Below are 23,952 nucleotides of genomic sequence, written 5' to 3' on the forward strand. Positions count from 1 at the left end.
AAAAAAAAAAAAAATTGCTCAAGTCCCATGCCCCATATACTCAAAATCGGTTGATCAACTTGACAGTTTCCATTCACATCACCGAACTCTGCTAAGCAATGTGGTCTAGAGCGTTTCATTATATATTCCCTCCCCGCTGTATGTATATTTCTCTCCCACCCACCCACCCCCTCCTAATGTACAGTCCCCTCCCCATCATATGTATATACTCTGTCAGGATCTAGGGGTAACAGTAGGGGTAACAGTACTGTATATTTGAATACCGCTTATGTCACAAATGTATCAGTACTAAATACCTATATGCCCCTATGCCATAAATGTCATGTATGTTGTGTATGTCATAAATGTCTATATGAATTGAAAATGGGGGACCCTGATGGAAACAAGACAAACGTCTTTCTCAGGTCTGCATCCCCTTAACAATTGTATGTATTGAGCCGTACTGTATTGTACCCATTCTGCAATCTGTTAAATAAAGTTCTCATTCATTCATTCATTCATTCATTCATCCATTAATTCATTCATAACCATCTTGCAGCGTTGTTTAAGATATCAATCAAAGCATTGCAACGTTAGAATAGTTAGGATATCAATTGTGCATGAAAGGACTATATTTATATTGTTTGATTAGTATTATGAGATTCCCTGGCAGATTTCGTACAGTCAAAATCCGTTGATCTTGAGTTTCAGTGAACACATTGCACTCACCGTCACCAGTCTGCGGTGGTCGAGATGTAACGTTAGTCCAGTTGACTCCAGCAGCCCTTCAAACATGTTCTTTATCTCGTTTCCATGTTGTATATTAATTATCTCTCCAAGTAGTTGCTAAATGGTTTGTTAGTTCGTTATTATTACTGCGTTCTTATTATGTAGATTCATAGCGAGCGTCCTCTTGTTGTTTACTGTAGAGAGCGTCTATTTATTTCAGAACGTCAGTGGCCAATCAGAAGTGCGAAAACCAGAATGAGGCTACGGAAAGAAATAATAATAATAATAATACTTCGTTTTATATAGCGCCTTTCAGTCTACAGTAAACAAAACAAACGCAGGCGAAATAAGGACGCTCGCTATGAATCTACATAAAAAGAACGCAGTAACGAACTAACAAACCATTCAGTAACGTAAGTAGCGTTACTGAATTTCAAAAGTAATGCGTTAGAGTACTAGTTGCGGCAAAAAGTAACTTCGTTTCTGTAACGCGTTACTTTGTAACGCGTTAGTCCCAACACTGATAGTGGGTGGGAGGTGTTTTCCCTGATGGCCTGGAGCTTAGCAAGGTTCCTCCTCTCCGCCACCCTCGCTAGAGTCCAGCTCCACCCCAACCACGCTACTGGCCTTCTTGACCATCTTATCCAGCCTGTTTGTGTCCCCTGCTCTCAGTCCGCTGCCCCAGCAGGTCTGTTATATATATCCGTTCAGTCTGTTTTTGTATAAGTGAAAGTTCTTAAGATAGAGAGAAATTAGATTTTTCAATTGCCTCTCTGCTGTTTAGTTCAGCACCGTGGGCAGCACCAAGCAAGCCACAGCGCCGCTGTCCCAGCTGAAACGTATAAAAGGGAACCTGTGTTGAAAAACCATTGTGCCCCCCCGAGAACATTTTATGCCCCCCCACTAATTTGTTTCTGCAGCCTGGTCTGTGTCTCTGTGATGTATGTATCATGTATACCACCATCTCCTTCTCCGGCCAGGACATTCCTCTCTCCACCCTTGTCACTAACTTGGGTGTGAAAATGGACCCCCACCTCACATACGAGACCCACATCAAACACCTCTGCAAGACCTCTTTCTTTCACCTCAGGAACATCACAAAACTCCGCTCCTCACTCACACTGGCAGATTCCGAGAAACTCGTCCACGCCTTCGTCTCCTCCAGGCTGGACTATTGTAATGCACTCCTCATCGGGATCCCTAGTAAAAGCATTCAAAAACTGCAATCCATCCAGAATAACGCTGCTAGGATCCTGATGAGGGTGCGCAAACATGACCACATCACCCCTATCCTCACATCACTACACTGGCTCCCCGTGGAACACAGGATCGAGTACAAGGTCTCCCTCCTCACTCACCAGTGTGTACACGGTGGTGCCCCTGCCTACCTCAAGGAACTCCTCACCCCCCAGTTCTCCTCACGCTCCCTCCGCACAGCCTACCTCCTCAAAGCCCCCAGGACTAAGCTGCACACCATGGGCGATCGAGCCTTCTGCTCGGCCACACCCAGACTGTGGAATGCTCTCCCCAACCACCTGAGAGCACCACAAACTGTTGGCACGTGGACCTACCTTTTTAGAAAGGCCTTTTGTTCGTTTTTATGTCTTATCATATGTTGTTCTGCTATGTGTTCTTCTTTTCCCCCTTTTTTTTATATATATATATATTTTTATTTTATTCTTTTAACTCTGTAGCACTCTGAGATTCTCAGGAATGTAGGGTGTTACAAATTAAATGTATTATTATTATTATTATTATTATTATTATTATTATTATTATTATTATTATTATTATTATTATTATTATTATTATTATTATTATTATTATTATTATTATTATTATTATTATTATTATTATTATTATTATTATTATTATTATTATTATTATTATTATTATTATTATTATTATTATTATTATTATTATTATTATTATTATTATTATTATTATTATTATTATTATTATTATTATTATTATTATTATTATTATTATTATTATTATTATTATTATTATTATTATTATTATTATTATTATTATTATCATCTGTCTCTTACCTCTGTGATGTATGTATCATCTGTCTCTTACCTCTGTGATGTATGTATCATCTGTCTCTTACCTCTGTGATGTATGTATCATCTGTCTCTTACCTCTGTGATGTATGTATCTGTAACGCTTGGGTTCTCTGGCACGCCTGAGAACCACCCATCATTCTGACACCTGTCACTGGGCTTCTCTGTCACTTATCTCCCTGTCACTTGTCACTTATTGTTTGGATCTCCTGATTGGTTGTCACGTTGGAACGCTTGGTATGTCAGGAATGTGGTCGTACTTAAACCCCTGTTCCTCTACTTCCAGTTGTCGGATCTTCACATTCTCCTGCAGAGTACACAGCGGTACTGCAGACACTGGACGTTGTTGTCATTATTGTTATCATTATTATCTTCTCTCCTAGACGCCCTGTGTCAGTGTACTATCTGTTGCTATTACTCTAGGTACTCTAAGTATTCTGTACTTCTGTATGACAACTATTAAAGAAACTTGAAACTTGAGGTGTACCGTTCTACAATAAAGAGAACCACCGTTAACGAGTAAACAACCTTCTCTGCCTCTATACTTATTACTCCACAACTGGAACCTACCTGTCTCCGCCGTAACATGTATCGCCTGTATCTTACCTCTGTGATGTATGTATCAGCTGTCTCTTACCTCTGTGATGTATGTATCGTCTGTCTCTTACCTCTGGGATGTATGTATCATCTGTCTCTTACCTCTGTGATGTATGTATCATCTGCCTCTTACCTCTGTGATGTATTACTTTTTTTGGTTAATTTGTTTATTTTATTTTAATATTTTGTTGGTCCCATTTCCCTGCTACCCGTTTGTCCTCTTGCCAGGCTGTCATTGTGAATAAGAATATGTTCTTAATTGACCTGCCTGGTTCAAGAATAAATCGCTAATTACTTTGGGTATGCAATCGTCGATAGATGCATCGCGTTTTATGCAAAACTAGCCCCATTCTTGCCCGATGCAAGAGGTTAAATAAACGGTTAAATAAAAAAATTAAAATACCTTGGAAATAGTTCTTTGTCAGGAGAGGCTGGCAGGGTGAGCTGTACGACATCCAGAAAAGAAAAAAAAACACTGTTCAAGTCTCAATTGAGAAATTATTCAAAACCTCAAGAATAAAAAAAAATGTCCTGTTATCCAGCACACTCCCTGTACGCCTGTTTCTCAATTGAGAGTATTGGTTGTTAAATGTACTGTACTGTATACACATTTCCTCTAATAGGAGAATAGAGAAAATCATATCAATCTATTCTATCTATACCTTCTTTATTTAGAATCACATGTTTTTCAGAGCCGGTGGCTTGAAGCTGATGCATGAGAACATTGTTGGGGAGCAGTTATTACATGAACAGTACAGTAGTAGTTAGTACAGTAGTCTCCGATGCCTAAAGCATCTTTCATTGTAAACACATGGTGCCACTCTAACCTGCCTATATTACTACCTAAGATAAGATAAGATAAGATATTTCTTTATTGATCCCCTTGGGGAAATTCAGGCATCATAGCAGCATGGGTGAGGGGGAAGGGGAGGTACAGGTAGTAAAAAATCTGTCTAAACAATATAACAAATCAATATAATTAACTCTGGACATGTGCATATGGGCAACAAGGTGCGAGATGAGGGTATGTATGCCCTCTCAGTTATATTTGCCCTACAATAAATAGTTACAATATATAATCTAATAATCCAATAATCTAAATATAATGTAATAATCTGGCGAAAAAAACGAAATGCTAAAATGTTAAATGCAAAATATATGCAATATATAATCTAAATAATCCAATAATCTAAATATAATATATAATCTAAAAATGCTAAATGCAAAATATATGATCTGATGAAGTATTCAGTATAAGGTACTATACGACTATGTCTATACTACCATGCACTCAAGTCTGTAGCACTCAAGTTCAACACTGTTTGACGAACAATCTCGCTGACTCTTAAGGGCTCCGCACACGGCGGGCGATTTTAGCCAGGCGGTCGACTTTTTTTGAGAGCCGACTGACAGAATTGTATCGCCTCCATTGTTATGAATGAGAGAACCCACACAGCAGGAGATTTTGAAGCGACGGTCGCGCAGCTATTTCTGTCGCCTGGCTAAAAATCTCCTCGATCCTATTTTTTGAGGCGACGGCAGCGGCGACACAGCAAGGACAATGAGGAAATAACATGACTTCTACAGTAGAAGTAGTACAGAAGTTCTACTGGTGTATCATTTGTACACCATTAATTTATCAATACATTCATTGATCAATAACCTACGTATTATTACCATGCTACTTATGTTCATTATTATTAACAGGAACAATTTAAATAAATAACGTTAGTGGAGAAGCTATAGTGGCCGCTTGTCATTAACTAATAAATGAACAATGCGCCACAATGCACCTACTTAGATGTTTTTATACTCGGGTGTTACGGACTCTGTCCTTATTTCATTCCTTATTTCATTATGTATTATGTATGCATGTAATATTATATTGTGTGGGTTATTATTATTAGGCAGGTTGTAGTGTTTTCTTGTCTCCCTCCTATATGATCTATCTACCTCTCAGGGTCAATCACCATTCCACTCCAGCCAACAGAAGAAGCAGCAGCAACCACAGCTGAGGCTCATCAGCCTAATTGGCCTCCACATCCCTTCATATAATCCCTGTGTATGCATTGTTAGCTAGAGCTCTGTCGGTGTATGTGGGTAATTATATCTGGTGGTGTTGTGGTAGAGCTCTCATTGTTTTTTGTGTATGAGCTAGTTAAAGCTCTGTTGAGCCCATGATTGGTGCATGAGCTAGTTAAAGCTCTGTTGAGCTCATGTTTTGGTGCATGAGCTAGTAGAAATCTCTGTGGAGCTGTTGTTTGTGTGAGAGCTGGTCAAGGCTCTGGTTTTCTAGCAATTCCCTATAGTATTGTACCGTTTTGTGATCCTGCCTGTTGTACATTTCTGTTTTACCCATAACCTGTTTCTATATTTATGTATTCCTCGTCACCCAGCTTATGGTGATTGTTTTTCTTATATATTAACCTTTTGTTTCGCACACAGGGACATTGAGGGCAGTGAAGATACCCTGGGGTCTACATCTGCATCACGTAGGAGAACCACTGTTAAAGACACCAGCTTAGAGTGAGCACCACCTCCTGTACTTTGGGGCGTCCGCGCCTGTAAGGGGGGGGGGCTTTTGTTTAAATTTTGATATTATTTGGTGCTCACTGGTAGGTCCTCTTTGCTCTCTGTGTTGCTGATCTCACTTTTGTAAAATAAATATTGTTATTTTACAACCCGTCTATGGTGTTTTGTGTCACTGCATCCTCACCTATCCTGTCTGTGGCCTAGTGTTGCGTCTCCCCACGGGGGCACGTAACATAAATGGGGGCTCGGTAGTTGGGCGACAGACATTTGGTGTTGGTGTGCGGTGGGCACGTTGCTTGGTTTTGGTTTTGGGTGGTATTTTGTTAGGTGTGTTTTTGGTGTGTGTGTGCACTGGTCTGGGTAGGGATGACGTCTTTTGGGGTGGAGGAGTTCCTGGGTTATCCCTCGGTTGATCGTTTAGATCAGTGTAGGAGGGAAGACTTGTTTGCCATCGCCTCGCATTTTGAGGTCGCCCTTTCTAAAAGTTTGGCAAAGGCTGACCTGAGAGAAGAGGTGGTGCGCATATTGGTGTGGAACAAGGTGCTCGGTATGGGTGAAGGGGCGTCTTTTATTTCTTCCCCTCAGTCGGCCTCGGACACGGAGCAGGAGGAGGGCGAGGAACCTCCGGTGGTAGACCCGGTTAAAGACGGGGTAGAGGATAAGCCTCCCCTTTCGGGTGTCACGTCTCCAGTGCACAGACATGCTTCACCTTGCCCTATTGGGAGTACTGAAGAGGCCAGTCTTCAGTTGAGTTTGGCACGGTTACAGTTTGAGGAGAGGAAGGAGGAAAGGGAACACAGGTTAGCTATTAGGAAAATGGAGTTGGAGGCTGAGGCTGAGGCTCTAGCCCGCCGGCTGGAGAGTGAGAACCACCGGATGGATGCTGAGATTAAAATGAAGCAGCTGGAGCTTGCAGCTGGAGCTACTCAACCCTCTTCCACGGCGGTGGGGGCTTACGACGTGAGTAGACTAATTTCTTTAGTACCTCAATTTCGTGAGGCGGAGGTAGACGCATATTTTAATGCTTTTGAGCGGGTGGCTACGTCTTTAAAGTGGCCTAAAGAGGTCTGGGCTCTCTTACTGCAATGTAAGTTAACGGGAAAAGCCCAGGAAATTCTGTCTGCCCTCCCTCTGACTGACAGTTTGTCGTATGACTTAATCAAGACGGCTGTGCTTAGAGCCTATGAGTTAGTGCCAGAGGCGTACAGGCAAAAGTTTAGAACTCACAGAAAGTTACCTGGCCGGACTTTTGTGGAGTTTGCTCGGGAGAAAGAATCCCTATTTCATCGGTGGTGCAGGGCTTGTGATGTAGCTGATTTTGATTCTCTATCTGAATTAATGTTACTGGAGGAGTTTAAAAATAGCCTAAATGACAGTTTAGTGACTTATCTCAATGAGCATAAAGTTGAGACGTTGGCACAGGCGGCGGTGCTCGCTGATGAGTTTGTGCTTACTCATTTGGTACACTAAGACAGGAGGATAGAGGTTTTTATCCCTCTGCTCGGGCTCCAGCTAAAGTGCACACTAGCCCACCACGTTTGTTATCTCCCCGCTACAGGGAGGAGCGGGAATGCTATCATTGTCACCGGGTGGGTCATATTAGAGAGAACTGTCAAGCGTATAAACGCACACAGTCTACGCCAAGTGGTCGGCCAAAGGAGGTTGGTTTGGTGCAGACGGTGATAGTTCCACAGTCAGTAGTCCCCACAAAAATGTGTGGTGACCTGGAGCCCAGTTACGAACCGTTTATGTTGGACGGCATGGTTTCTCTCAATGGTAGTGAGTTGGACCAGCGTCCGGTGCGCATACTGAGAGATACTGGGGCAGCGCAGTCTTTTATCTTGTCAGACGTACTACAGTTTACTCATGAGTCATCAAATGGCTCAAGTGTGTTGGTGCAGGGGATCGAGATGGGTTTTGTGTCGGTGCCCCTCCATCTGATACACTTAAACTGTGGTTTAGCACAGGGGGTATTCAAAGTGGGCATTCGCCCGTCGTTACCGGTACGGGGTGTCACTTTCCTGTTGGGTAACGACATCGCGGGTGGCCGAGTTATGCCCGTTTTGGAGGTTTTAGAGCGCCCTGAGGTTTTGCGTCCAGATGTGTTGGCGCAACAGTTTCCCCAGGTGTTTACAGTTTGTGCAGTCACCCGTGCTCAAGCACGTAAGTTGGGTGAGGTAGTTGATCTGTCGGAGTCTGTGCTAGCTACACAGTTGTCTGGCGCGCCTATTTCCCCACTTGTGTTTGTTCCACCTGCTATAGAGACGAGTGACAGTAATGCGCTTCAGCAGGATACGCTCACCTCTGAGACAACGCATTTACCCATGACTAGAGGTAATCTGATCGTTGCTCAGAAGGAGGATGCTAGTTTAGCAAAATGTTTTGCTGCTGCTCTTGCCCCAGAGACAGCTGAGAACAAGGAGGTAGCCTATTTTGTTGAGAATGATGTGCTAATGCGGAGGTGGAGGTCACAGATGGATTTTGGTAATGAGTGGAGTTATGTTACCCAGATTGTTGTGCCAACACCGTATCGACAGTCTGTTTTGTCTTTAGCTCACGATCATCCTTGGTCGGAACATCTAGGCATCACCAAGTCCAATGACAGGGTTTTGAAACACTTTTTTTGGCCCGGGTTAAAGGGGGATGTGACCAGGTTCTGTAATTCTTGTCATGTGTGTCAGGTTACAGGGAAGCCTAATCAGGTTATTAAACCTGCCCCGCTTCACCCAGTCCCAGCGATGGGGGAGCCGTTTGAGCATGTGCTAGTGGATTGTGTTGGTCCCCTGCCGAGAACGAAGTCTGGTAACGAGTTCCTTTTAACAATTATGTGTGTAGCGACTCGGTACCCTGAGGCTATTCCTCTTAGAAAGATAACATCTCAGTCTGTAGTGAAAGCTCTGATCAAGTTTTTTTCTACGTTCGGGCTGCCAAAAGTCTTGCAAACGGACCAAGGTACTAACTTCCTTTCAGGAATATTTGAGCAGGTGTTATCATCATTGTCTATTTCTCACAGGATCTCAAGTGCGTATCACCCTGAGTCGCAAGGTGCCCTGGAGAGGTGGCATCAGACCTTCAAGTCGGTGTTACGCAAGTATTGTATGGAGAGCGGCAGAGACTGGGATGAAGGTGTTCCCCTAGCTCTGTTTGCTGTGCGAGAAACAGTTCAGGAGTCACTGGGTTTTAGCCCAGCAGAGCTGGTGTTTGGGCATTCAGTGAGGGGTCCTTTGAGAGTATTAAAGGATCAGTTAATGGGGGAGGCTCTGCCCACCGTACCTCCAAAGAGAGGGGTTTTGAACTATGTGTGTAGATTTAAAGAGCGGCTGCATGAGGCGTGTAGTATCACTAAGGAGAGTCTCTCTGCTGCTCAGGGTTCAATGAAACGGCAGTTTGACAAAAAAGCGGTTCCACGTTCTTTCCAGTCTGAGGACTTGGTTTTAGTTCTGTTCCCCATCCCTGGCTCTTCTTTGAGTGCTCGTTTTTTTGGCCCTTATGCTATCGAGCAGAAATTGAGCAATACTGACTATGTAGTCAGGACGCCTGACAGGCGAAAGAAAACCCGTGTTTGTCACATTAATATGTTGAAGCGCTATCTTCCCAGGGACAACCTGCAGCTGGAGAAACAAAGTACGCCCCCAGGGGCCGCTGTGGGAGCTGCAGTAGCAGGAGTGAGAGGAGTACCAGTGACTGTGGTTGCTGTTCCTTCTACTCTGCCAATAAGTGATGAGGATGGTTTGAATGGTTGTGAGGTCCAGCAGCAGACTCCTCGTTTATGCAACTCAGAGATGTTGTTGATCCTTCCCTCCCTGATGCCACACTTGGGTAAGGAGCAGGAAGCTGACATGGTGGCGCTCATTAACAGTTATCCCATTTTGTTTGGGGATGTCCCAACCCGCACTACCGTTCTGGAACACGACATTGATGTCGGTAATGCAAGGCCAGTCAAACAGCATCCTTATAGGGTAAATGCGGTAAAAAGGGAAATAATGAAACAGGAGGTGGCATATTTACTGGAGCATGATTTGGCTCATCACAGTTTGAGCCCGTGGAGCTCACCATGCCTGCTGGTTCCGAAACCAGACACCACTCATCGGTTTTGCACTGATTATCGAAAGGTAAATGCAGTAACCATTCCTGATTCTTTTCCTATGCCGCGCATCGACGATTGTGTAGATACCATTGGGTCAGCCCGGTATGTGACGAAATTGGATCTTTTAAAAGGGTACTGGCAGGTGCCACTCTCGCCAAGGGCCTCTGAAATATCTGCGTTTGCTACGCCCGATGCTTTCCTGCAGTATTCTGTGATGGCGTTCGGGATGCGTAACGCACCGGCTACGTTTCAGAGACTGGTCAACATGGTGTTGGGGGATGTGCCCAACTGCACAGCATATCTGGACGATGTGGTGGTGCATTCAGTGAGTTGGTCTGCTCATGTGAGCTCATTGAGAACCGTATTCCAGCGGTTGGCAGACGCTTCTCTGACACTGAACTTGGCAAAATGCGAGTTCGGTAAAGCGACAGTGACCTACCTGGGGAAACAGGTGGGCGGTGGTAAGGTGCGTCCTCTAGGAGCCAAAATAGAGGCCATAACCATGTTTCCAGTACCGACCACACGACGAGAGCTACGTCGTTTTCTTGGGATGACAGGTTACTACAGGGGGTTCTGTAAGAATTCTTCCTTGGTTGCAGCCCCTCTGACTGACCTAATCAGTCCCTTGGTACCATACCAGTGGACGCCCAGGTGTCAAGCGGCTTTTGAGAGCTGTAAGGCCCTTTTATGTAGTGCTCCGGTTCTAAATGCTCCTGATTTCAGTAAGCCTTTTTCTATTGAGGTTGATGCGAGTTGTGTGGGTGCTGGTGCGGTTCTGACGCAGGTGGATTCCGAGGGTTTGGTCCATCCTGTGGGCTACTTCTCAAAGAAGTTTAGTGGCAGCCAGACACGCTACTCAACAATAGAGCAGGAGACGTTGGCATTGCTGCTGGCGCTCCAATTTTTTTAGGTCTATGTGGGATCGAGTGTGGAGCCTGTGGTGGTCCACACAGACCACAACCCGCTTGTTTTTTTGCACCGCATGTATAACCACAACCAGCGGTTGATGCGGTGGTCTCTGCTTATGCAGGGGTATAACGTGGTGGTCCGGCACAAGAAGGGCACAGAGAATGTGTTTGCCGATGCCCTTTCTCGGGGGTAGCCTGTTGGAACAGGTGTTTTGCTATTCGGGATGGTTGGGTGTTTGTTTTATTTGTTCTATGGTGACTGATGGAGTGTGTGTTCGTCGGCCATGGGCTGACACCTTGGGGGGGGGAAGTGTTACGGACTCTGTCCTTATTTCATTCCTTATTTCATTATGTATTATGTATGCATGTAATATTATATTGTGTGGGTTATTATTATTAGGCAGGTTGTAGTGTTTTCTTGTCTCCCTCCTATATGATCTATCTACCTCTCAGGGTCAATCACCATTCCACTCCAGCCAACAGAAGAAGCAGCAGCAACCACAGCTGAGGCTCATCAGCCTAATTGGCCTCCACATCCCTTCATATAATCCCTGTGTATGCATTGTTAGCTAGAGCTCTGTCGGTGTATGTGGGTAATTATATCTGGTGGTGTTGTGGTAGAGCTCTCATTGTTTTTTGTGTATGAGCTAGTTAAAGCTCTGTTGAGCCCATGATTGGTGCATGAGCTAGTTAAAGCTCTGTTGAGCTCATGTTTTGGTGCATGAGCTAGTAGAAAGCTCTGTGGAGCTGTTGTTTGTGTGAGAGCTGGTCAAGGCTCTGGTTTTCTAGCAATTCCCTATAGTATTGTACCGTTTTGTGATCCTGCCTGTTGTACATTTCTGTTTTACCCATAACCTGTTTCTGTATTTATGTATTCCTCGTCACCCAGCTTATGGTGATTGTTTTTCTTATATATTAACCTTTTGTTTCGCACACAGGGACATTGAGGGCAGTGAAGATACCCTGGGGTCTACATCTGCATCACGTAGGAGAACCACTGTTAAAGACACCAGCTTAGAGTGAGCACCACCTCCTGTACTTTGGGGCGTCCGCGCCTGTAAGGGGGGGGGGCTTTTGTTTAAATTTTGATATTATTTGGTGCTCACTGGTAGGTCCTCTTTGCTCTCTGTGTTGCTGATCTCACTTTTGTAAAATAAATATTGTTATTTTACAACCCGTCTATGGTGTTTTGTGTCACTGCATCCTCACCTATCCTGTCTGTGGCCTAGTGTTGCGTCTCCCCACGGGGGCACGTAACATCGGGTAACAAAATAAGTTGTGGATGTTGACAAAGTTTAATGTCCAGGCTGCAGCTGATGTGGTTTATAAGGTTTATTGTCCAAAGAAAATGATGGTTGAGAACAGAACAGCGTCTTCAGTGAAAAAACGGTAGGTTATGTAGATAACCTAGTTATATTAGTATTGGCTGAGCGTTCCGCTCTGAGCCTTATGAGATATACTATCTCCTATGATACCTAATGTATCTCCCACGAACAAAAAATACATGCACCACACCTGTATGGGGCTCCGCCCCCATGGTGGCACCGCCCATATAGCAGTGACTCTGGTCACCACACATCCTTCCTCGCCAAAAAACCCGTCCCAGGAAAAGATTCCTCAAGAGGGAACTCAGGGCCGCGCAGAGCGGAACGCTCAGCCAATACTAATATAACTAGGTTATCTACATAACCTACCGTTATATGCCGTATTTGCTATCGTGTTCCGCTCTGAGCCTTATGAGATATGGGGAAGAGAGGACGCGAAGCCCGACAAATGTACCCCCTGGGGACCCGTAAGCCCACATCAAGGGGTGCGGGGAGCCCTGTCACCCCATCCTCCCTAACGAAGGGGAGGCGCAGTCAACTCCACCTGAAATGCGAACAAGAGGGAAACTAGAACCCCTTGAACACACCGTACAGGCGGAACCACGTGTGACTCAACACACTGTGGCCCATACCCATACACTCCTGCTACCCGACCAAAGGACGGGAAGCAGGAAAGGCCACAGACCCCAGAACCGCCTGGGAGACAAAACCCCCGGTCATGTCCATGAGGTAAAACCTTACAAAGGGGCCCGGGGAGGACCATGAAGCTGCAGCACAGATGTCCTCCACCGAGGCCCCACCCAGGAGAGCGGCAGAGGCAGCCACCCCACGACTGGAGTGCGCCCTGATGCCCCGAGGGGGATCCTGCCCAGCCAACGTGTAGCAGAGGGTAAAACCCTCGCACAACCAATGGGACAGGCGCTGCCCCGACAGTGCCTTACCAGCACAAGCCCCACCGTAACAGACAAAAAGCTGGTCGGTAACCCTGAAATCCTGAGTACGGCTGAGGTAAATCCCCAAGCACGGACTGGACATGACAGGTGAAGGCCCGCATCTAACTCACTAGTGTGAGGAGGAGGACGAAACGCCTGAACCACAATATCCCAGGAGCGGAAGGAACTCATCTGTCATACCAGTGGGGGGGCTTTTTTCATCGGAAGCCCCCCGTATCAGACCGGCCCTTTCTGTCGGGGTTCCCCCTTGGGTGCGATTGCCTCGTGGGTGGTGTCAGGGTCAGGTGTTCCGACACGGAACGCGCTCCTCGCACGGTTCCAGGTTTGGCTACGCACAGCGGGGGGACCGGGCCAACTATCTACAACTATCTACCACTCAGAAAATACCAGAAACTACCCCAAAATACCCCAAAGTATACCCCAAAATACCAGAAACTACCCCAAAATACCCCAAAATACCAGAAAATACCAGAAACTACCCCAAAGTATACCCCAAAATACCAGAAACTACCCCAAAATACCCCAAAATACCAGAAAATACCCCCAAAATACCCCAAAGTATACCCCAAAATACCAGAAAATACCCCAAAGTATACCCCAAAATACCAGAAACGACCCCAAAATACCCCAAAATACACCAAAGTATACCCCAAAATACCAGAAACGACCCCAAAATACCCCCAAAATACCCCAAAATACCCCAAAGTATACCCCAAAATATCAGAAACTACCCCAAAATACCAGAAAATACCCCAAAGTTTACCCCAAAATACCAGAAAATACCAGAAACTACCCCAAAATACCCCAAAATACCAGAACATACCAGAAACTACCCCAAAATACACCCCAAAATACCAGAAACTACCCCAAAATACCAGAGAATACCAGAAAATACCAGAAACTACCCCAAAATACCCCAAAGTATACCCCAAAATACCAGAAACTACCCCAAAATACCCCAAAATACCAGAAAATACCAGAAAATACCAGAAACTACCCCAAAATACCCCAAAGTATACCCCAAAATACCAGAAACTACCCCAAAATACCAGAAAATACCCCAAAATACCCCAACATACCAGAAACTACCCCAAACTACCCCAAAGTATACCCCAAAATACCAGAAACTACCCCAAAATACCAGAAAATACCAGAAACTACCCCAAAATACCAGAAACTACCCCAAGTTATTACACTAAACTTAAGAGGGATACTAATTTCGTGAGGAGGATAACATGGATTGAGAGGCCTCCAGGATATTTTCCAGTGAACAGGGCCGACATTGCAGTGTGGGAATATCTATAGGCACATTCCCCATAACACTCAGTTATCATGCAAATGCTAAGAAAAATCCATCTCAGTTTATCAGAACACAAACAGATGTGACTGAAAGAGTGGCTCAGGCGGTACAAACCCAGACACCTCGTGATGTATACGCACAGTTAGTTATGGAAGATGAGGAAAATGCACCTCGAGATTTAAAACAAGTCAGGAATATAAAACATCAAGTATCAAAAGACCAGAGGCCTTCTGGTAATCGAACCAATACTGCTGATGAGCTTCAGACAGTTCTGAATATGTTGCAGGAAAATCATTATGTTCAGCAAATAATTTCTAGGAAGGGAAAACCACCTTGTGTCATCCTTTACTTTGATGAACAATTAGAAGATGTTAGAAGATTTTGTTGTGGGCAGGATGCTACATCTGTTTTAGGAGTGGATCGCACATTTAATTTGGGGGCTTGCTTCTTAACAGTGACTGTGTTCAAAAACCCAAAACTTTTTAAGAAAGAGACTGGAGAGCCACCATTATTCATTGGGCCACTGTATTTGCACTGGGACGGCAGCTTTGAGACTTACCATGATTTCTTTGCCCATTTGAAATCAAAGTTGTCGGTGGCATATTTAGCAACAGAAATAAATATCAGTGAGGACATAGTTATTGGATCCGATCAGGAACGGGCAATTTTAAAGACCATAGAGTCTTTGTTTCCTGAAGCGAGTCATATTTTGTGTTCAAAACATATTCGGGATAATGTGAAACATTATCTAACACATAAAGTGGGAATGGACGCAAAAAAGAGAGCAGTACTTGAGAATAAGCTGTTCCATAATGCTAATTATCTTACCTACTGTAAAAACGAGTATGACTTTTGTGAAAAGGTACTTGAACTTGAAACATATATAGAATCAAATTGCCCAGAGTTCACTACATATTTCTCTAAGTTAATACCTACATTGAAAAAGAAAATAATGGAGACAAAGAACAGAAAGAAATGGATTCCTGATAATTGGACAAATAATAATTGTGAAGCAATGAATCATGTAATTAAGCTGGCTACTAATTGGAAACCACAAAAGTTACCAGATCTGATATTAAAACTCCAACAAATTTCTCAACTTCAAAATATAGATGTGCGCAGATGCCTTCATGGCCAAGGTAATTATACTTTAAAGCCAGAATTTAAAAGATATGAGGTCCCCAATGTCATATGGGACACTATAACTAAAGATGAGCAGAATGAGCTATATTTAAAGTTCTTGAAAGTTAAGATGGTACCTAAGGCTAAAACAATAGAATCAAATGATGGTCAGTTGAGCATTCCAGTGGTACCCCAGCTAGCCAAAAAGCCTGGCCAAAAAAGAACGGCAAAAAATGAGCGAACAACTTCAAAAAGAAGAAAAGTGAAGACATAAGTATGTTCACTTCATGCATGCTCATAAGAGATTTGATTTCGTTTTTTATATTTTTTTATATATGTGTTTTTTTTTAGATGACACAGAATTTTGTATTTATTTTGTATTTAACCAGGAAGTCCCATTGAGATACAAGATCTCTTTTGCAAGGGAGACCTGGCCAAGATGACAGCAATAACATTTGCAATATATCAGACAGCAATGTTTTTGTGTTTACATGTATTGTATATTGTATATATGCACTTTTATTATGTTCTTGTGTGATGTATACAATATACAATACATGTAAACACAAAAACACAAAACAGAATAGTCTACATAATAGTAAAGGTGTATGACAGTAAAATACAGGGTAATACAGTAATTTAGCAGTTTTGCAGTTGGGACCCGACTACAGAAAGCAGCGAAATTCTTTTTGTAGGAAGTTATGTAATACAGATTTAAATTTGTTGAGAGAGACCAGGGTATCTAAGTGGATATGGTCTTGTAGCCCATTCCATGACCAAGGTGTTAAGCTTGAAAAAGCTGTTCTTCCTAGTTCAGTGTGTATTCTAGTTTTTTAAGTAGCCATCTTGTGGACCTGAATGTAATGTAATGACACAGTTAGAATGTCCTGTTATGTTGTCATGTATAGCCTATAGTTGTCTCTTTTCTTCCGTCCTTACTGGAATTTGTTCAAAAATGTTATACTGTTCTGTTATTATTGTTGTTGATGTTGTTTTGTTATTGTTGAACATTTAAAATAAAATTGATAAAAAAAATGTAAACTGTTTGTTCAGTGTTCAATACAGATGTTATTACATTTGGAGATTATAATATATTAAAATAAACATTTGTTTTGAAAATATGTGGTACTTTGGGAATGGGAAATGGACTCCACATATATAGCACTTTCCTACCTGCACAAATAGCTTTATAATTGCCTCTCCTTCACCAATTCACACATGCACTCACAGAGCAATGGCAGCCAGATGCCATGCAAGGTGCTAGCCTGCTTATTGGAGTCATTTGGGGTTCAGTGTCTTGGTATTTTGGGGTATACTTTGGGGTATTTTGGGGTCGTTTCTGGTATTTTCTGGTATTTTGGGGTATACTTTGGGGTATTTTGGGGTATTTTCTGGTATTTTCTGGTATTTTGGGGTAAACTTCTGGTATTTTGGGGTATACTTTGGGGTATTTGGGGGTAGTTTCTGGTATTTTCTGGTATTTTGGGGTAGTTTCTGGTATTTTGGGGTATACTTTGGGGTAGTTTGGAGTAGTTTCTGGTATTTTCTGGTATTTTCTGGTATTTTGGGGTATGTTGGGGTAGTTTCTGGTATTTTGGGGTATACCTTGGGGGTATTTTGGGGTATTTTCTGGTATTTTCTGGTATTTTGGGGTATTTTGGGGTAGTTTCTGGTATTTTGGGGTATACTTTGGGGTACTTTGGGGTATTTTGGGGTAGTTTCTGGTATTTTGGGGTATACTTTGGGGTATTTTGGGGTAGTTTCTGGTATTTTGGGGTATTTTCTGGTATTTTGGGGTAGTTTCTGGTATTTTGGGGTATACTTTGGGGTATTTTGGGGTAGTTTATGGTATTTTCTGATATTTTGGGGTATTTTGGGGTAGTTTCTGGTATTTTGGGGTATACTTTGGGGTATTTTCCGGTATTTTCCGGTATTTTGGGGTAGTTTCTGGTATTTTGGGGTATACTTTGGGGTATTTTGGGGTAGTTTCTGGTATTTTCTGGTACTTTGGGGTGATTAGTAGGACCCGTCCCCCCGCCCTGATAAGATAAACCCAATGGAAAAACATGCACAACAGATCGCTAACGCTGTTGCGTTCCCTGACGAAGACAGACAGGAGCACTTGGAATGGTCCCCGGAGAGCGGACCCACGCCACAGCCCCTATCTGCTCCCGGCTGCCCTTGTGGGGGAAGGACGACGGGATGGGTCAAGCGCATAGACTCGATTTCATCGGCGACCCAAAAGAAAAATTGCATGTGTGTGTGTGCCGCCCATCGCATGTCTGTGTGTCACTGCATGATGATTAAAGACTTCTTCAAAAGTTAGTATTATTTATTACCACAGGTAGGTCATATACACCCATCTGGTCCCACTCAGCTGTCGCTCCATCCAGCCTCACTGTGATCCAGACGCAGCTTTCACGCTCAGATGCATTTAAACTATTTTTACAAAGCAGTGGAGTCTCCATTCAACTGAGAGTTAAGTGCAGCGTGGGTTAAATCCTCGTCACCGCGATGTACTTAGTGGTTCGGCCGACTGTACAGTTTCAGAACAGCCAGGTGGCGAGTGTTCGGCCGACTGTACAGTTTCAGAACAGCCAGGTGGCGAGTACTGTACGTGCACAGGGTCTCTCACTCTGTCACAGTCTACACACACACACACACACACACACACAGAGAGAGAGAGAGAGAGAGAGAGAGAGAGAGAGAGAGAGAGAGAGAGAGAGAGAGAGAGAGAGAGAGAGAGAGAGAGAGAGAGAGAGAGAGAGAGAGAGAGAGAGAGAGAGAGAGAGAGATAGAGAGAGAGAGAGAGAGAGAGAGAGAGAGAGAGAGAGAGAGAGAGAGAGAGTTTTAATACAGGAGCTGCTAGACCAGACCTGGGCATTGTACGGCCCGCGGGCCGGATGATTCTGACCGGCCCGCGAAAGATTACATGATAATAAAAAAAAATAAAAAAAAATAAAAAAAAAATATTTTATTTTATTTTTTTTTTATTTTTTTTTTACTTTTTTATTTTCATGTCAACGTTCACACGCACAATATATGCTTAGGAGACATGCTCAGAAGATGTTGGTTCTCTTTGGATCCACCTACATATGTGAACAGACATTCTCAGTCATGATGTTTACCAAGTCCAGGTACAGATCCTCTCTCACTGATGAACATCTGGCAGCTGTGCTTCGCATCTCCACCTCAGACATGCAACCTGACTTTGATGGACTTGTTAAAGCTCAACAGAGACTAGATTTCTCACACTGAATGAAAAAAAAAGAACTGAAGAACACTAAAATGTGGAAATATAACAAGTGAAATGGGACATTTGATATTTTTTTTCTTTTTTTTGCACAGTTCTGAAAACATTAAATGTTTAATATAAGCATGTAAAGTAAAAAAGGCTACAAAACTGGTACACTTTTCTTTACACAGTTCAGTGCCATGTCTTGTTTATTTTTGCTATAAGATGATGTGATATCTTTAGAAAGCTAAGAAAATCCTTGTTTCAATAGTATATGAAACTCAAAATGCCCTTTGTTATTAATGTTTCACATTTTGTTTATCATTTTGGAAATAAATTCTATTTGAATAAATTCTATTTTTGAAAGCTAACCTCACTTTTTAATTGCCAAATAATAACATAGACTCTTACCAGGGGTCAAAACAATGCCATTTACTGCTTTTTATATAGAAATAAAATGTATATTATGCATAATTGAGTTTGGAATTTTGGCCCGGCCCCCCAACATATTTTCAGTTGCTCATTCGGCCCCCTGGGGAAAATAATTGCCCACCCCTGTGCTAGACAGAGCATTTATCAAAGAGACCTGTCCATGGAAGGCCAATGAAAAATGAGAATGTGGCCACAGGAAAGAGACAGGGTGCATGTGAGGCCAGAAACAATGGGAGGACCGCATGCTCTGGGGCCAGATGTATGAAACGAATGAACCAACGATGAGCTGTCATCCTCTGGTGGAATGATGAAATCATAACAATAACCTGCCGTACAGAGAAATCCACAATAACGAGAGTGAGAGAGAGAGAAAGAGGGGGAGAGAGAGAGATTTTGGGATTGCTTTGTTTTGCTTTCATTAAGAGCAGCTATAGCACACAAACATAGATAGATAGATAGATAGATAGATAGATAGATAGATAGATAGATAGATAGATAGATAGATAGATAGATAGATAGATAGATAGATAGATAGATAGATAGATAGATAGATAGATAGATAGATAGATAGATAGATAGATAGATAGATAGATAGATAGATAGATAGATAGATAGATAGATAGATAGATAGATAGATAGATAGATAGATAGATAGATAGATAGATAGATAGATAGATAGATAGATAGATAGATAGATAGATAGATAGATAGATAGATAGATAGATAGATAGATAGATAGATAGATAGATAGATAGATAGATAGATAGATAGATAGATAGATAGATAGATAGATAGATAGATAGATAGATAGATAGATAGATAGATAGATAGATAGATAGATAGATAGATAGATAGATAGATAGATAGATAGATAGATAGATAGATAGATAGATAGATAGATAGATAGATAGATAGATAGATAGATAGATAGATAGATAGATAGATAGATAGATAGATAGATAGATAGATAGATAGATAGATAGATAGATATATAGATGGATGGATGGATGGATGGATGGATGGATGGATGGATGGATGGATGGATGGATGGATGGATGGATGGATGGATGGATGGATGGATGGATGGATGGATGGATGGATGGATGGATGGATGGATGGATGGATGGATGGATGGATGGATGGATGGATGGATGGATGGATGGATGGATGGATGGATGGATGGATTTTAAAATCTTAAAATCTTAAAATTGGAATCTGAATGTAAACGTTCCTGGGCTAATAATTTGTCAAAACAACTAGATGCCGCCCGTTCACCTCTAGACCAACTTCTGACAAAACAAGCTAAGTCCACCATCTACGCTGCAAAGCACCAGTTCTATGAATCGGGAAACAAACCAGGTCGACTTTTGTCCCGACTGGCTAAAGGTAAACAGAATTCTAACACAATAACCTCCCTCAAAGATGACAACGAAGTTAGCCATCACACCTCTAAGGATATAAATAGAATTATGAAATCCTTTTATCAAAAGTTATACTCTTCGGAGTGAGGAACCTCTGACTTGCAGAGGAAAAACGTTCTTGATAAAATAACATTTCCATCACTATCTGAAGAACACAGAGAGTCTCTCTGTAAAGATATAACAGAGGAAGAAATACTCAAAACGATAAAAACCCTTAAAGGGGGTAAGGCCCCAGGCCCGGACGGTTATGGCCCAGAATTATATAAAAAAATTAGTAAGGTTATAGTCGGACCTCTGAGAGAGATGTATGCAGACTCATTACAAAGAGGCAGTCTTCCCCAAACTCTGAACTTGGCTAATATATCTCTCATCCTTAAAAAAGATAAACCAGCCGACGTGTGTGGCTCTTATAGGCCCATCAGCTTGATACCGGTGGATAGTAAAATACTCTCCAAATTATTAGCAAGGAGGATAGAGGGACTGCTGCCTCTGATAATAAACCAAGACCAGACAGGTTTTGTACAAGGCCGACACTCCATTGCAAACGTGAGGCGGTTACTGAATGTTATACAGTACTCTAATCAGCTGAAACACAAAGCGCTAGCAGTGTCACTCGACGCCCAGAAAACTTTTGATACAGTAAAATGGCGGTACCTGTTCGACGTCATGGAGAGATATGGACTTGGAGGGGATTTCCTTAAGTGGATTCAAACCATCTACCAATCTCCCGTGGCCTGTGTCCTTACCAATGGTACCTGCTCTGAGCCTTTCCCCTTGGCAAGAGGCACAAGGCAAGGGGACCCCCTAAGCCCATTACTGTTTGCCGTCGCACTCGAACCGCTAGCAGAGGCTATCCGGTGTCATCATGAAATTGAGGGGGTCTCACTCACGACAGGGGGCACCCCCCACAAAATAGCTCTATATGCAGATGACATTATACTGTTTCTGTCCTCCCCGAAGAGGTCAGTGCCTACTGTCCTGTCAATTGTTAAAGACTTCGGCGCTATCTCAGGCTACAAAATTAACCAAAGTAAATCTGAGGCAATGCCACTAGGAACCCTGACCCAATCAGACATCCCAGATAATTTTCCTTTTAAATGGACTACGTCAGGATTCACATATCTTGGCATTAAAATCTCTCCCAACTTAAAAAATATGGCACGTCTGAATCTGGCCCCAGTCACCACAGCGGTTAAGAGAGATCTGGAATGGTGGCATGACCTCCCACTCTCATGGGACGGGCGAGTCTAATAAAAATGAACATTCTACCCCGCCTTCTATACCCCTTACAAATGCTTCCCATATGGGTATCCAAAAAAGATGTTAAAGATCTGGAGAAGGCTTTTTCTAAGTTCATTTGGCATGGAAAGAAACCCAGGCAAAGATTAAAAATCTTGCAGCTACCAACCAGTAAAGCGGGCCTTGCCATACCAAATATACTCTTCTATAACTGGGCCTGTCACGCTTGTTACATCTGGGAATGGCTACAAGCCTATCTACACAATAACAACTGTGTGGACTTGTGGGGCTGCTCACCAAATTCACTATGGGCACTGGTAACCGGTAATAAAGATAAGATTCATATGGAGATACGAGGCAATCCAATTATCTATAACTCTATCAGAGTGTGGCGACAGATTACTATCTACACAGGGAGAGGAGACCTAAGGTCATTGCTAATACCAATCTCTAGCAACCATGAATTTGGACCTGGGCGCAGTTCGGCCATATTTAAGACCTGGCACTCACTAGGGCTTCGTGTATTGGGGAATCTGTTTAGGGATGGTGTGTTGATGTCGTTTCAGCAACTGCAAACACAATTTAACCTCCCAAGAGAATTTTTTTTTGGTTTCTTGCAAATATAACATTTTATTAACTCACTACAGCTGCCAACGCCAATGGGCTCCCTTTACAGTAAAACAGAGAATTTCTTATCCAACTGTAGTAAGGTATCACATTTCATCTCAGCGTTTTACTCACTGCTGTACTCACTGGACTCCCAGGAGTTACCATCCCTCCGCAAATGGGAACAAGATTTTAACAGTGAATATATTGAAGATGACTGGCAAGAGGCCATTGACTCAGTTAAAAAGGTTTATACTTGTAACAGACTAAGAGAAACACATAATAAAATTCTTCACAGATTACACATCACACCTGTGTTACTAAACAAAATGGACCGTTCAATATCTCCTTTATGTTCGAAATGTCAAACAGATCTGGGCACCTACTACTATCACTACTTTTTCAAGGTGAAAATAAAGAAGGATCCAGGAGCTTTTTTACTGGGACTCCCATCAAAGGAAATTCATTTGACACCCTTACAATTCAAACTATTTGATAAACTTCTGCTTTCAGCCCGGAAATACATTCTGATAAACTGGATTAAGGATAGGCCTCCATACTAGTGCACTGCAACCTTGCCCAGGCCCGACGGGGCCCGGCCCGGCGGGTTCGGGCTGGGTAGGGCTTTTTTTTTTATAAATAATTCGGGCTCGGCCGGGCCCGGGCACCGCTGTTTTTTTTTTTTTCCGTCTTTTTTTTTTCTTCATATAACTAGGGTTATAGGATAACCTTCGTTTTCCTTAGGATTCATTTTCTCTTTTGCGCCAGAGAAACATTTGGATGTAATTACCGCAGCGCGCAGGGAGAACTCAGGGGACAAGTTCAACTCGATTGGTTGTGTTGGAATATAGCCAGTTGGCGAACGTTTTAATTTGTTCTTGGGATGTACAGTATGTAGCTGGTTGGCAAAGTTTTGTTAACGGTGTTCAACGCGTTGCTGATGTCGTGGTGAGTGATGTTTATTATTTGCTGGGTCGCTATCGCTACCTGTTTTGTTGTGCTTTTCATTATGTTGCACTCTGCTCGAAATCTGATTGCAGATCGCGTTCACGTTACGTGGGAAGAATCGGAAGAATCAGCTTCCGACTGGGAAAAACCATTCACGTCAGCCTCCTAGTTGTAATTCCTACTAGGACATATGGGATTTTTTATAGACCCCGATATCTCCCACTTCGCGTCACGAATTGCAGAAGTATGGATGTGGGCGTTTTGATCGAGTCAATGCGTGAAGGCTTCCTAGTTGTAGCAACGAGATGTCCTCTGGTTCTTCCGCTTCTTCCCACGTAACGTGAACGCGACATCAGAGAAAAATATCGCAAGCTATGTTCAACATAATAAGTCACCTGAAACATGAATGAATGAAAACTTTATTAACAGATTGCAGAATGGGTACAGTACAGTACAGCTCAATACATACAATT

The sequence above is a fragment of the Notolepis coatsorum genome (assembly GCF_963971535.1).
Source record: "Notolepis coatsorum genome assembly, chromosome: 2".
NCBI lineage: Eukaryota > Metazoa > Chordata > Actinopteri > Aulopiformes > Paralepididae > Notolepis > Notolepis coatsorum.